Here is a 12,881-nt window from a genome sequence, read left to right on the forward strand (position 1 = left end):
TTGGGGGAAAAGCGAGACTTATTGAGTCCTGTATTAGTCTATGCATCTTTTAATAACCTCTTCCTTGCCCTCCATACAAGGCTTTTAAACTAAATTGGTCTGCCAGGACCTTTTGCTAAGGATAGCCTCTGCAGAAGAAATTAAAATATTTGATCTAACAAGTGAATCATAATTATCATGACTTTTTAAAACTTGGGAATGGGTAACTTTATGAGGATGCAAGGATCTCAGTTTGGTTAAAAAACATTATATAATAACCTTAACTTTGAAAATTTATGAAACCTTAAAGTAGACTTGAAACTGATCGTTGTCTGCAAATCTCCCTGAACCCAACCCCCAACCATGAAAACAAACACTCACTCACTCACTCACACTATTGGCTGAACAGTTATACAAGGGTTTCCAACATGACACCTGTGGGCACCAGTGTGTCTGCAGTGCCTCTTATGGTGCTTACAAAAGGTCTCAATAAATAGCCCCTCAAAAATCCACAATGCACAGGAGACTTTGCTCATCCCGGTCAGTTTCTGTTTGCACTGGTCCAGCCTCTCCTATATGGATTGTGGCCCCTAAAATATTCCCATAATTCACTGGATGCCAGGACTAGACACATGTTCTCTCTCTTTTCTGAAAAAGGTGCAAAGATTGTCTCTGTGAGTGAGCATGGCAGTGGCTGATGTAGGTTCCTACCCCCATCCCATTTATGGGGTGCACTGATGTGGCACTGATGGGGGGCAATTACGGATAAACTGGGGGATTTGGGCTTGGGATTGGGAGAAATGAATGATTTTGGACCCCTTTGCAATCCTGATGACATTGCTAGGAGAGAGAAGGCATTTCCCAATTTGGAATTGGGATTGTGGGGGGATGAGAGAAAAGAAATTGTCTAGCTGTTTTGGAAAATTTGAACACAATTCCTCACTGAGCTGAGAGGAGTTAGTCCACCACTAATTTCAATAACTGCTGTAAAGTACTTCAGAAGAAACGGAAAGGTCCGAAATACAAGTGATGGAGGAGCACATCTAGGAAACAGTTTATTTATTTTTATATGCATTGATCAGTTAACTAAGCAAAACCTCTTCCTTGGGATAAGGCATTTCCAGCCCCATAACTTGCACACTCGCCGTGTAGAGAACCAGGGCTGCCCAAGTAAGATGTACTCATTTACACCTTGCTGCAATTTCTTTGCTGTTACCTCTGCCATCCTTGCTGAGCCGCAATAGTCCAGCAAAGATTTCTGAGTTAAGCTTGGCAGTGAAGTTCTGGGTGCTTTTATCTGAAGCGCAGTGGCTGTGTGCTTGTGTAATAATCAGGTTAAAACTGCTGAGTGTCCTTTGGTCAAGGTAGTCTGTGTACACTCTTGTGTATAAAGTGGAACACTAGAGTTTTTAAAGACACAAGTACACAAATCAAACATTTGCTAAATTCTCTTTTGAAAAAAGAAATAAACCTCTTAGTAAATTGCACATTGATGTAATTCCACTTCTGATTTCTTGAACACACACATAATTGCATGATAGTTAACCTGACACCTTTTTATCTCTTCTTCCTCCTTGATCCCACCCCCCACTTAATTCAAAAGACAATTGTGGTTGCCCACCCACTGAATCTCATCACCCATTGCTGTGTTTAGCTCAAACTCTGCGGTAGGCAGTCTTAGCTTATGGAATCATTTTAATAATGCTCAGATTTCCACTTCATGCCTTTATGCTCGACTGAGGATTTTTTTATATAAAAAAAGCTGAAATAAATTATGTGCCTTCATTAAGGCCCAGCAGGATCTATCTTGCAAAATTACGTTTTTATGCAAGAATTAAGATTAGGGGAACTGTTAGGTCAGTGTAATCAACCTACAAGATTTACTTTTTCATGGAAGATCTATCATCTGTTGATAAGGCTTTCAAAGTATGCTATTTCTCAGGGATTGTAATATGCTAGCATGTACACAAATGAGCCAAGTCAGTAAACCATGGGAAATAGGATTCCTCTAAAAAAAAATGCGCAGCAGCAGGAAATGGACGAGAATCACACTGCAAGTTATAAACTTTCTCCTTTCAGATTGGAACAGATGAATCTGTCAGTTTCCATTTCTCAATTTTCCAATCTTAAATTTAGTTCAGCACATTTCTCCCTCAGTCTGTGAGGGTTTTTTAAAGTTCTCACAAGAATTGGTCAGGCTTTTAGCGTGCTTGTCTGCTTTAATATATGTTTTCCTATGCAGCGTTGCCAAAAATCACCTAACATAATGCATATTTAAAATATATTTTCATGAGCATTTGCATTTTTAACACACCTTGATCTAATATATGCATTTATGTACACATTTTTGGTAGAAGGACTACATCACAAAATTAACAAAAGTGTGAAATTGAAAGGATAGTTGCATTTTCTTTCAGGAAGTGCAAATTCGCAAAATGTGAATTGAACTGAATTTCTCCCCCATCTCTGCTTATCAAAGCTTGAGGCCAGTTCATGCGTGCACTACAGTTGATAGTGCAGTACTTGAAGGCTCAGAGAATTGCCTCCACACAAAGATATGTGTGTTGCTGCTTTGGATGGCTTAAGTGCACACAGTCAATGAAAACCATGAGTCATGATGCCTTGAAAGGGAAAGATGGGATTGTCACTGGCCCTAATGTTAGGCAGAATGAGGCAGCTTCCTCTGGTTTGGGTGTTGAGAAAAGGTAGCAGATTGCTGATTTTTATTATTATTGCGTGGACAGGCGGAGTCCCCAGATCCCGAGTGGTCCCCCCGTCATGTGGAATAACGACTCTAGACAACGTGCTATGGGATTAAATTGGCCACAACTTTATTAAATTTCAAATGTGGGTAGACCTTGGCTCAGGCATTGGGCGTTCTCCCTCCCTAGTCCCCAGCCGGGGACCTAGGGAGCATCAGGGTTATCCAGTGTGGGGGGGGGGATGGGCCGGCTCTGGAGAACATATGTTCAAGCAGAGATAGCCGCCCCCGTTACGCCGCCGCAGGGGAGAGCAATGACGACCTTTCGGCGTACGGCCAAAGCCTCCCTTCAAAAACCCCTTTAACGGGGAACCCTGGTATCGCCGCCGCAAAGAGGAAGATGGACTAAAGGATTCCGCCCAAGGCCTGATACCGCCAAAGTTGTGACATTTTGCTACGGGAAAGGCGAAACCTGCCAATGCAGGGAAATTCCTTTCCGGCCCTTTAACAGCGACCTTATCGTAGCAGCGCCCGCATACCTGTGGAGACAGGTTAACCTGCAAAACCTATGAAGAAAAGTTAACCTGCAAAAGAAGACATTAACTGAGGGTGGGTAGGGTGGGAGAAGCTCTGGAGCCAAGTGAGGATTAACAATTAAGATCCACCCTCTATTGTGTGGGCAGGTAATCCCTCCCCTTACCTGGCCTGGTTTCCCTGGCAACACTTCCCCCAGGTGGGATTGGACAACTCGCAGGTAGGCGGGGACCTCCAGGTATCCCACCTGAGGGAAGGCAAAGCCTATGCTGATGGGGCCACTCCAGATCCAGGGCTGCACGCGTCCACGCAAAAGGCGCCCCCCGTTTTAAGTGGGGAGCGGTCATTGTACATTTCCTGCAAAGAAGGAGTAGAATCTTCTGTCTCAGATGCCAAAATAAGACAGTTTTGGATACTCTGCACCTTGACCTTTTCTGGGTGTGGCGGGGAAGAGGTATTTGCTTCTCCTTCAGAAGCAAAATGTATTGGGTCTTGTTGTGTTAGTCCTCCTTTGGGGCGGCATTTAAAGCACTAAATGTGTGCTTGTTGCCTACTGTGGAATGGCGGGTGAGAAATCAGCCTTTTGCAATTGGTTTTACAGCAGTAAAAATAAAACACTGTTAAAAAATAAACAAATATATGCACATTTTCCCTTTCTCTCACTTCTCCCATTCTTCATTTCTCTCTCCTCTGCCAACTCTGAGATCATTGGATAGGAGAATGGTTTTAATTGCAATTGTTTTTAGAACGTTTTCACTGTTTCAGAATGTTTTTTGTTTTGCTTTTGTTTTTAAATTGTGTACCTGTTTTCCACCCCAGGGCTCCTTATCCATAAAAGCCATGGATAATTGAATAATTTGGGGTGGAGAGTTGTGTCATTGGTCACTCATGATAGTCGCAGACACCGATTAATGGTTGCTGGTGACACTTAAGTCGCCATCCACTTGCAGTCATGAATACATTGTGTGCATGTGGTAGGCAAATAGCACTTTCCTCAATCATTTAACACAACAAGGGATGTGAAGCTGCAGTTTCCTAACTGGGGAAATCTGCATAGCCAGGAGATCAACTGCATATGAGAATTGCATAGCAAAAATGAACTGTCTGGGAAATGCCTCTTTTAATTCTTGGGTTGACCATGTAAGGAAGGTTGCTAAGACGCTCATTTCACAGTTGGAGAACTGAGAGCACTTTAACATAGCACTTCCAGCAGTGCCAAACTGGAAATGGAGAAGAAAAGAGGCACTAAATAGTGGAGCAGGGGAGAAAATAACTGTAAGGAATAATACAAAGGAAAAGGCTGAATAGAGGGAAGGAAGGAAGGAAGGAAGGAAGGAAGGAAGGAAGGAAGGAAGGAAGGGTGAAATGGAGAAGAGGAGAGGGAGGTGAATTAAGCAGGTCACAGCAGATGACACATTGAGTCACTTCTCAAAAATTACAAGGACACTTGTGCCATGTAAAGATATCCTGCCCTTGCTGTTTGAGATGCTGGATGAGACGCATGCAATTAAATAAGAAATATATCCCCTTTCAGATGGTTTCAGTAAACAACCCTGCAGAATACTTAAGGCGCCCCAGTGTTCAGTCTCTCTATGCAACTGACATTTTAATCCTGGCTGAACACTTGATATATTGCAAAGAGCTATGAGAAAGTACAGAGCAACCATACGTTGTCGGGCAACCTGGGCATTTTTCAGATTGAAAACATGCATCAAGGCAATCCACAGAAAAGTTAATCTCTTATATAAGCTAAAATCATACCGGGGTCAATAATTTGGAAGAAAAAATGATCTTCTGTATAGGGAGTTTACAGTTATAATAATATGACTGTATCTGAAGAAGTGTGCATGCACACAAAAGCTTATACCAGAACAAACTTAGTTGGTCTATAAGGTGCTACTGGACAATTTTTTATTTATTTTTATTTCGACTGCGTCAGAACAACACGGCTACCTAACTGAATCTAGAGTCATAATCATGTTTCTGTTGATTGCTGTTGAATTCATTGATGCAATTGTAGGTTCAAATCCTTGTGAAATTGAAGAAATAACTGAGAGGTGGTTGAGTGGTTTGTATTCTTGTACATTTTTTTTTAATTAGCATCATCACCCCAGCCACCTTAGACATCCTTCAATAGCCACTGTAGCAGGAGCTTGTCCCAAATGTTGCCTGCAGACTTCTGAAGAGCTCCAGAAGAGCAATGGACATTAAAAAAAAAAGGTAAATGAAACTTTTGACTAAAAAACCCCATCCTTTGTTGTTGTTCTTAAATAAATTAAGAAAGCCACCTAAAGCTCTTCAGTGCTTTGCAGGCAGCATTTGGGACAGGCTCAGTTCTTGCAAAGCCCATAGACTGAGGAAAGCAAACAGTGGTACCTCAGGTTACATATGCTTCAAGTTACACACTCCGCTAACCCAGAAATAGTGCTTCAGGTTAAGAACTTTGCTTCAGGATAAGAACAGAAATCGGGCTCCAGCAGCGCGGCAGCAGCAGGAGGCCCCATTAGCTAAAGTGGTGCTTCAGGTTAAGAACAGTTTCAGGTTAAGAACGGACCTCCGGAACAAATTAAATACTTAACCTGAGGTACCACTGTAGTGGCACAGAAAAAAGCATAGTGATATGGTGTGCAGAAAAGTAGCTTTCCAAGAGATAAAGCAGCATGAGGTTTTGAGGAGGCCCTGATCCAACTCGGGATGTGTTCTTGACATCACGGTTTGTCTCAGGTGTGGGTAAACCCAATCACAAATCACCCTGATTTGCTTTATTGTTTGGCTGCAGCACAAAGCAGCTGTTCGCCCCAGTATCTGCTCAATAGATTAGTTATGTACGAGCTGAACAACTAGTTATAGAAAACTAATAGTGTTTTATTGAATATTGGAAAGACAAAACTCATGTTTCTGTACTTATTTATTATATTTTTGACTTTAGAAAAAAAAAAGGTATAATATAGGGTTGAGAAGTATTCTAATAAAAAAATGAGGTGGAGATGTAGATTACTGATACTTTTGTATTCAGAGTCATTAGTGGAAACAGTGATTGTGACCCAGGGAAGGTAGAAGAGATGAATTGGTGTGATCACCTGCTCTGTTGCATTTCCTGCTTGTCTAGCCTTCAGGTAATCTTGGCAAGACAGTTCAGTTCAGTATTCCTAGTTCACAAAAGCAGATGATTTTTTTTCCCTTGCTTCTAAAACAAATTCTAAAGGCTGATTTATTACTTTTCTGTTGCAAAGACATGGGCCTTTAAAAGGTGAGGACAACAATACTTGTGTCAAGGTCAAGAGCTTTCTAGGAGAAGATTCTAGAAGTGAGTTAACCTTTAGTTGCTGCAATCCAGAATCCCATGTGAGCAGAGAACTCCTCTGCATTCAGGGCACCCTTTTCACTTCCAAAGAGCAGGATGATCCCTGCCTGAATTTCTTTGCCCATGTCGAACCGTCTCACCATTCATGCAAGTGAATGGGGAAGTCATTTCACTGAGTGCAAAGGTTTCATTTTGAAGCCTTAGATCATCTAGAAAATCACATCTGGAATTATCCTTAGAAAAACAATGTTCTTCATTTTCTTTGTTTTTAACCTCTTCGGAAATGAATTTGATTTGCAGGAATCTAGTCATGAACTTTGAAAATGTAGCATGAGAACAATTCTGGTCTTGCAAAAGGAAAACATTGATTGGAATTATCCATGCCAACTGCAGACAAAAACAACAACAAAAAAACCAAAACCAGTTGCCTGCTTTGCGAGCCATGATCGCAGTCTTCCTCAAAACACAAGCAACCCTAATGAATTCAGAGCATTTAGAAAATGATGCTCTTTGTGTGCAGATAATGAAGTCAGGGGAAGAATGCAGTCTCGGAATTAGTAGAAATATAATTCACAGCATCCTGGAAGCTCCAGAAGCTTCTTTAAAGATTGATTAAGAGCATGAAACTCTGCATCAAAACCTTACTCTCCAACTGGGAAACATCTGGCTGAGAGATATTAGAGATCATAGTTATGCTGTTTAAAGGGATGATTCTGAGAAGAGCTAAGAGTATTTAACATTTGTCTTATGAAGGACAGACGATGTCTCTCTTTAATGGCATTTTAGCTTTGATGAGTTAATAAAGAAGGGGAAAGAGTTTAAACAGATACTAGAGGCACAGAGGTTTGAAATGCAAAGAGGGATTTCTTTTTTTAAATAAAGAAAAGGTTCTGCAGTCACAAGGAACAAATTTATGTTATCAAATCATTTGAAGAAGGCTAAGAAACTCCTTTACATCTAAATATTGATTTCGGGAGGCTCAGACAGGAACTTGGTATTGCACGCTGAAGCAATTTGGCAACTCAGATACCGCCATACTTCAACAGAGAGAATTCAACAGTATTTGGGAAGTGACCAGAATTTAGAATAAGGTAAAATGTTAGTTCATGCCTCCTTCTTCAGTGTGCATTATTCAATGGTAAGAATGAGTGGTGTGCATCAACCCCAAGGTTCCTTTGCCAGGTGTCTGATTTGTCTCAGAGTCCATGTGAGTCCACTTCATTCCTCCCCTATTCACTACTGGAAAAGCAAAGAACAGCTATACTCAGAAGTGGTTGACATCTGCAGGTGTACCAGCATCCCCTCCCCCACCCCTCACCACCCTGGTAGTTAAAGCTTGCCAAATTACAGGCAAATAGGTCCAGGAGGCTTTTGTGCCAAATTCATGTAACTTCTAAAAAAATATTGGGCAGAATTGGGCAACATTTTCAGGTAAGATCACTCTTTCTGAGGGCATGAATCCTGCCAAATTTCAGAAGGATGGCTTCAGTGGTTTCCCCACAGGGTCAGCTTTTAGTATTTTAGGGTGAGTGTAATAGGAATCACTTAACGTCCTCATGCCACTTGCGTGCAATTGATCTGTGAATTGCAGGTGCGAAAGAGGTGTCCCTAGGTAAGGAATAATCCAAGCTGTAAACAAGTGGGTCCTTTAAAGCTGATTTTGAAGTGGGAAGAACTAAAGGAATTTACTTTCCAGGTAAAAGTATTTCCCTCTGGTTACTAGTAGAATGGACTTGCCAGAACCTCATATGACACTCATGAAAAGGTCACGGTAACATCCTATCAAAAAGATGATAGTTTGCTTTGGCTGATCAGTTCCTATTTGTCTTGGCTTGATTCAAACTTCATTGGATGCTAATATTTCACGTTTTATTGAGCTGAGAATCCCCCTCCCTTCATGGCTGATGTGGGTACTTCTTCTGTGGCTGATGTAGGAGGGGCATACTTCACTTTTTCTGCCATTTTATATATGCTATCATTTTGTATTATGCTTATACCTCCGTGGCAGCTATATTGTTTTATGCCACACCCAATGGCAACCATTTTGTGTCGCGCCTCATGCCCATGGGTGCCATTTTGTGATTTGTTCTGTGCCCAGGGCACTTTCTCAAAATTCCAAGTGTGCCCCCTGGCCCAAAAAAGGTTGGTGACAACCTAGCTTTGAGACATTAAAGCCTTTGTACAGGTCCCACTTTGTCTTGGACAAATCCCAAATCCCTTTGAGGGACCCCACCTCAGTTCAGGATGCATCCAAATCCAGTGTGCACTTCAGCTGAGAAGCACTGTTCAGTGATTCTGATATCTTCTTCTTTTCACTTGGACTGCAGTAAGTGTCTGAATGGGTTTTTTCCTCATAGCATTCTTCATGCTTAGCAAGGAAGGCAATTCTATCCAACCACATTGTTTGTTAGCTGTTACCCCATTTTACAAGGTTACTCTCCAAGAGCAGCAGAAGTGTAAAATTGGCCCCCGATTGCTATGCTCTGCCTCCATGGTCAGGGCAGTAAGGTTTCTGAATACCAGTTGCTGGAAGCCACAGGAAAGGAGAGTTCTCTTGTGTTCCCACAAGCATCTGCTTAGCCACTGTGAGAAGAAGATGCTGGACTAAATGGGCCATTGGCCTGATCCAGCAAGCTGCTCTTATGTTCTTAAAGCTGAACCAAAGTAGTTGGCCCATTGTTGGTTAAAATGCCTTTATAAGCTGTAGTCCTATAGTCTGTGGAAGGGGGTCCCAGAGACCACAAGGTACTTTGGTTCGCCTTCTCCAAGGGCAGAGATACACAAAAGAAATGTAACTTCACGTGGTCTCTCCCAGCTGCAGTAGAAACCTTGCAAATTAATTATTATTATTATTATTATTATTATTATTATTATTATTATTAGAATTTATATACTGCCCTATACCCACAGGTCTAAGGGTGGTTCACAGAATAAAATCAAAATATAAAACCAAAATGCATCATCATCATAACCAACAACCACCCAATAACCCCACCCCACACCCCACCCCTCATTTTAAAAGGCCTGGTTAAAAGGGAACGTTTTTGCCTGGTGCCTAAAGGTGTATAATCAAGGTACCAGGCGAACTTCCCTTGGGAGAGCATTCCACAGACAGGGAGCCACTGCAGAGAAGGCCTGTGTTGTCACCCTCCAGACCTCTTGAGGAGGAGGCACACGAAGAAGGGCAAATGGCAGAGCTTTGACACTAGTAATGGCAAAAAGGGGACAGATCCAGGAAATGCTTGGTTCCAAAGCCTTACCATTCCCCAGCAGTGCAGCCAGCCTTGAAAACAAAAAGAAAGAAAGAAAGAAAGAAAGAAAGAAAGAAAGAAAGAGAGAGAAAGAAAGAAAGAAAGAAAGAAAGAAAGAAAGAAAGAAAGAAAGCAGACCCTTCTGTCCTGCCCATATACTTTGTAGGGTTGTGGATATTTTGGCTCCTTTGCCTTCAGTTCCCTCTGTGAGCCACCTGTAGGACTTATCTGTTAGGGTGTTATATAGGGCAGTTGTTTGTGGTCTAACTTCAGGAATTGAACTTTCTATCAGACAGGTTTCTGTAGACTTATCACTCTGTATCTGAGCAAGCAAGATCCTGAGAATGGGTTAGAAGCTGATTATAGGAGTCAGTGAGTGACAACTCCCTGGGACCCAACATTTCTTCAAGGTCTCTGCAGCATGGAGAGCTGATAAAGTGAAATAAATAGAAGTTGGAGCTTCTACCCAGGAGAATCCTTTTACCAGACACATCAGAGAAATCATGTTTATTCTGCCTAGTTCAGCTTTTCTTTTTTACTTAGGTGGATTAAATGAAAAGACTTTAAGCTTGCTCTTTTTAAAAAGTAATTTTTACAAAGCTGTTCCTACTACAAAAGTAAAAAAATAAATAAATAAGTGACTCTAATGGTTCTCTTGGTAGCTTGCACCTTGGGGAACAGAACAGCAATTATAAATAAAGCTAATACATTAGTCTGATAACTTCAGATAACAGTCTATTCAGAAATGTATTTTTCTTTTAGAAGCAGTGGTTGTAAAGAGGGAACAGAACTCACAGAATCTGTTTTATGAGCTACACTCTTGAACCTCGGTTAAATGCATTCACCTGGATTTAGCAGTAGAAATAGGGGTACAAAAATTGAAGCCCACTGAATCGGGCCTCATGCAAGAAAAGAACAATTTTGTTGACAACCCACCTCCAGCTTTAAGGGTGTGCATGTGGGGGGGGGGGGCTCCTGAACCCACAAGGGCAGCCTCAGTACTTAACCCATCTGAGATTGGAGGTGGGGGCAGCTATCACCTGAAAAGGCCTTAGCTCAGTGGTGCAGCATTTGCTCTGCTTGTAGAAGGACCCAGGTTCAAGCCCTGGCATCTCCAGGTAGGGGAATCACAGGTGATCACTACTTTTCCAGACATGATTCAAACCTGATTGGTATATTAGACATTGTGGTTACAGCATGGAGCCAGACCCCCATGTATCCCAGATGTGACGTGTAATTTCTATGAGCGGGGACAGAATAGGTAGATTCTCCCTGGGAGTGTGTCATTGCTGAAATCAGAAGTATCCACATTGCTCATCCCTACCATAAGTCTTCATTTAATAATAATAATAATAATAATAATAATAATAATAATAATAATAATAATTTATACCCTGCCCATCTGGCTGGGTTTCCCCAGCCACTCTGGGTGGCTTCCAACAAAACACTAAAATACAATAACCTATTAAACATTAAAAGCTTCCCTAAACAGGGCTGCCTTCAGATGTCCTCTAAAAGTTTGGTAGTTATTTTTCTCTTTGACATCTGGGGGAAGGGTGTTCCACAGGGTGGGTGCCACTACCGAGAAGGCCCTCTGCCTGGTTCCCTGTAACTTGGCTTCTCATAGCGAGGGAACCACCAGAAGGCCCTCGGCGCTGGACCTCAGTGTCCGGGCAGAACGATACTACCTGTGTGGCATGCAGCAATATCAGCCGATTCATGTTACAGCTTGGGTGGAGAGGGCTATACATTTCCACCCATGCAATAATGGACCTCTTTATGTATGTTGGCACTTTCAAGGTACTATGGATAATTATCCAGGAATAAATCTCTTAGCCTCGATTAAATTAGATGGGCTTCCTTCCCTGTAATTTTGTATAGGAGCATGCATAGATTGTTTATGGTGTAAGTTTATGTAGTTTCACCCTGCTTCTTTGTAGTTAAATCGGAAGGAGTGTTTGCTTCCTATCCCACAGTGCAGAGCTTGAACTTTTTTCTTAAAGTGAAACAAATGGGTACTGGATACGTTTTAATCTGGCAATTGTGGGAGGTTGCAAATCAATGTGTAATATTTTGCCATGTATTCTGAATCTAGTGAACATATAGGTATTAGCAGCCTAACCATGTAGGGGTCGATCCCGGACTACTATCCTACCTTCAAAAAAAATTGTGCCATTAAAAAAACAACAACAACCATGCTTCACTTGCAAGAGGTCCTCCAGCACTGGCAATCTCTCCATTTTTGTAGAAACTTCCCACATTTGGGGAAGAATTCCCAGCAAACAGCTCTTGAACAACCAGCTGCAAAACTCTACAAGTCACACAGCTTTCACTCAAGTTGCTCTAGCTGCATTTTTCAACATCTTTTAAATGGGGGAAGGTTCTACTGTTTGCTCATTTATTTATTTATTTTGCTTTCTTTGACATTTTCCAGAGTACTCCCTGATTGAGCTGGAGCCCATTTCTGTTCTCCCCATGACCCATCAAAGATAACTAATTTGTTTACTGTAAATCGCACACCGCTCACTTCGCGGTGCCATCTGGCACTTTGTATTGCTCTTCGAGTGCTCCAGTTCTCTAATAATAGCATTTCCAACTTCACCAAAAAGAGTCTCAGGGGCACTTTGTACACATGAGGGAAGACAGATACAGTCACTTTTTCCACCTTTCATGCCCCCTCCATGCTTAGACAGTCATAGCCGGCAGACATGGCTGGGGGCTCCTGTTGAGGCTGCCATTGCCTTATGAAATGGCAAGTTGCATAGAGCTGGTGATGCAATCGCTTCTGAGTGCTTCCCTCTCCAGTGCTGTGGAGCACGAAGTTTGCCTTGATACTCTACTGACCTGTGTGTGGTGAAACAGGAGCATAGGTGGCTAGGGTACAGGTGGTGTAAATATTGGTCTGAACCCGAGCAAATATGGGTGAAGCCACTTCATTGTGCCTATCACCTGCCCTTGAAGACGACACAGAAGCTTCAAAACGTCCAAAATTAATAGCTGGGATTGCCTTCAGAACTTGCATAACCCCTGTTCTAAAACAGCTTCATTGGCCACTGGTTCGCTTTCAGACTTAATTAAAGGTGCTCACTCTACCCTCAGAAGTTTGTGTGGT

The 12,881-nt window shown here is 42.0% G+C and overlaps 1 long non-coding RNA gene across 1 annotated transcript in view; it reads left to right on the plus strand.

The window, feature by feature from the left end:
- The window catches only part of LOC309352932, a 41,704-nt gene that overhangs the window by 8,883 nt on the left and 19,940 nt on the right, over window positions 1–12,881 (plus strand). The window lies entirely within an intron of this gene.

Source organism: Podarcis erhardii, assembly GCF_964252035.2.
Source record: "Podarcis erhardii genome assembly, chromosome: 12".
Lineage (NCBI taxonomy): Eukaryota > Metazoa > Chordata > Lepidosauria > Squamata > Lacertidae > Podarcis > Podarcis erhardii.